A 3452-nucleotide genomic window follows, 5' to 3' on the forward strand; every position below is an offset into this window, starting at 1 on the left:
TTGAGACGGAGTCTCACTCTTTTGCCCGGGCTAGACTGCCGTGGCGTCCTAGCTCACAGCAACCTCAAACTCCTGGGCTCAAGCAATCCTTCTGTCTCAGCCTCTTGGCTCACTTTTCTTGAAATTTTTCTGCTTGTAGCTTGTTGGTGTTCATCCCTGGCTCCCTGGGATGGATTATTGTCTTAACTGTCCACCACTTGTCCCTCGTCAGCTATTCGAAGGTATGTACAGCAGCCGTGTCTCCAGATCCATCACCATGGGGAAGTGAACTGAAAACAAATACCAGCTGAAGAAACAAAGTGGATGTCAGAGCTCTAGCTCTAAGGAAAAATGATATATCATTTTCCTCCTTAACATGACACTGATTTTTTTCGGGAGTCCCATATAAAATGGTGATCCAGACTGATTCCTCTTTGTCAGGAGCCCAACCCTCACCCTAGTAAGGCAGTCCCATCAGACCAGGAGAGAATTACAATGAGTTATCCTACAGCAGAGAGCTAAAGAGAAGGAAGTGTTCCTATTCCTGACTTTACACATGGAAAAGAGAAGACAATGTGATGTCCTCAAAGAATTACTCACAGCAAAAGGGAAACAATAGAAAAGTCCAGTCTAATGTAGATGGACTTTAATGATATATGGTTAAGGTGAGGGAAACAAACCAGCATGTGTAAACTCAGGAAAAAGACTAGAGAGAGACACACACACACTGAAAAATTGATAATGGTTGTCCCTCATGCTAGAAAGGGGCAACTTTTTATTTATTTACTTATTCTTTTTTTTTTTTGGCTTACCTATAAGTTGAAAATTCTGTACAGTGAACATGTATTTCTTTTGTAATACGAAAAATAATATAAAATGGGAGAAAGAAAAAGCCTACCCTATGGTTATGACATTGCAAAAAATAATCTATGTTCAGAGTATTCATGCAGTCAAGTGATATGGTCATTTTCATGTCAAAGGCAAGGATGAGATATGGTGGGGGAAGATGCTGGATTTTAAGACTCAGGTCAGCATTGTTTTATGTTGTCAGAATACGTTAATCTCTTAAAATCACTATATACTTATCAACACTTACAATGAACATTACCAAGACAAGTTTTTGTCACATTTGAATAAATCTGGTGGTAGAATGTATTGCTTGTTAGCCTCACACTGAGCAATGTTTCCCTCCTACCCTCACAGGTTGAAACTTTTAGGGTTATTGGTCAAATGAGGGGGAAAAAAAAGAAAATATGAGGAGCTTTACATGAATGTAAATTCATTTATTTATTTATTTATTTATTTTTTACTTTGAAAAAAACTTTATTGAGGTATAATTGACATGCAACAAACAGCTCATATTTAAAATGAACATTTCCATCATAATTTTTCAAATTTTTCTTTGTTTTTTAAGAATTATGATGATAAAACATATACATGTGTGGGCACACACAGAGTGTTAATCCTCATTACTCATGGATTTTGTATTTATGAATTCACCTACTCACTAAAATTTATTTGTAACTCCCAAATCAAAAAATCGGTACTTGTCACACTTTTATGGTCATTTGTGGACATGCACAGAGCAGTAAAATATTTGAATCATCTAATGGGCACCTTCTCAGCTGAGATCAAACAAGGCAATGCTCTGCCTTCTTGTTTCAGCTTTCACACTGTTAACAAGTGTCCTTTTGGTAGTCCATTTAGAGCCATATTCTTCGCATTTTTGTGGGTTTTTTTGTTGATGGTTTTGCTATTTAAAATTGGCACCAAGCATAGTGCTGTCTCGTGTTCTGAAACACAAGAAGACTGTGATGCCCCTTATGGAGAAAATGCATGTGTTAGATGACCTTTGTTCAGGCGTGAGTTACAGTACTGTTGGCCATGAGATCAATGTTAATGAATCAATGATATATGTTTAAAAGGTGTCTTTATATCAAACACACATAAAACAAGATTATGTGGTTTTGTTGTCATTTTTATTGGCTTTGAAGGAGGGATATGGGGAGATGTTGGTCAAAAGGTACAAAGTTACAGTAATGCAGGATGAATAAGTTCTGGAGACCTAATGTACAGCACAGTGACCATTGTTAACTATACTTTAATTATACTAGAAACTTGCTAAGAGGTAGATCTTAAGTGTTCTCACAAAAAAAGAAAAAGGAAAGAAGGAAGAAAGGAAGGAAGGAAGGAAGGAAGGAAGGAAGGAAGGAAGGAAGGAAGGAAGGAGAAAATGGTAACAAGTTTATGTACTGATTGATAAAAATGTTGTCACCAGAGGGCTCACAAGGCACCTAACCCTGTAATTCCCCTAGGAGCAATGGTTCGGTATTTGCTAAGTCAGTGTTCAAGCAAACATTATAGAACATAACTATCACAAATAACTATGTATGTAGATAATGCAAATATATATATTTATATATATATATAGTTTTTAATGTTACTATCTGGTAAATGGCAAAGTCACTTATACCTTGTTCTTTCTCACAAATTCCTATTTTAAATATCACATCCTTAAAAATGTCAAAGTCTGAACTCACCTTTATTCATTCAGAAATTATTTATTGAATACCTTTTTCCTCTACTAGGTTTTGCTGAGGAAATAATAGTGAAGAAGAGAGTACGTACCTCCTCTTTTGGAACACATATCTTAGGGACAACGTAGTACCCCCCGCCATGCATGCACACACACAAAGACAAATAAATATATGAATGAAATGACTTTACATGGTAATCCATGTTACAAAAGAACCAAAGAGAGGACTAAGGTCAAGAATGAGAATGGAGGAATATATTCTAGGTAGTTTGGTCAGAGCAGATCTCTGTGGGGATCTAATATTCAAGACGGAGACTCAAAAGGATAGAAGGAATTAGCCATGTGACAAGTGGGGACAAGAACATTCCAGTCAGAGGGGAACCCTCAGGCTGCAGCCCTGAGGGGGCACATTGGAATGTTCTTCATAGTTTTCATCATAAAGATAACTGGACAGTATTACTCTTTTCTAGTAAAGTTTTTTTTTTTTTAATTAAGAAAGTTCAATTTAATCAAATACAGCTAAACCCCTAAAATTTTGAGAAAAGTATAACAGAAAAGGTAATCTTTTTTTCCCTTCCTAAAAAAAAGTTTTTATTTATCTGATCAAATCTGCACAATATTTGTATTTGCCACTCAGGGTAAAGCTGTTGAATGAATAATTAATTTTTTGATGCCTAGATCTGGTTAACATGTCATTTTCCCATAAAGAAGCCACTTTTTTACTGCAATAGCACACTACTTTAACATTTATTCATTAGATTTCTGAAATTGTGCCTGTGTTTTAAGATTAGTTACACAATGGAACGAATGTTTTTAAAATTGCCACTTGGCATATTGAGACCCCTACCCCCGATACACGCAGGCACACATGCACACACATGTACACACATATAAATACATTTAAACTTGGAGTTCTAGCTTGTCACTCCAGGATGGT

This window comes from Propithecus coquereli, unplaced genomic scaffold, assembly GCF_000956105.1.
Source record: "Propithecus coquereli isolate 6110/MARCELLA unplaced genomic scaffold, Pcoq_1.0 Scaffold116, whole genome shotgun sequence".
Taxonomy (NCBI): Eukaryota; Metazoa; Chordata; class Mammalia; order Primates; family Indriidae; genus Propithecus; species Propithecus coquereli.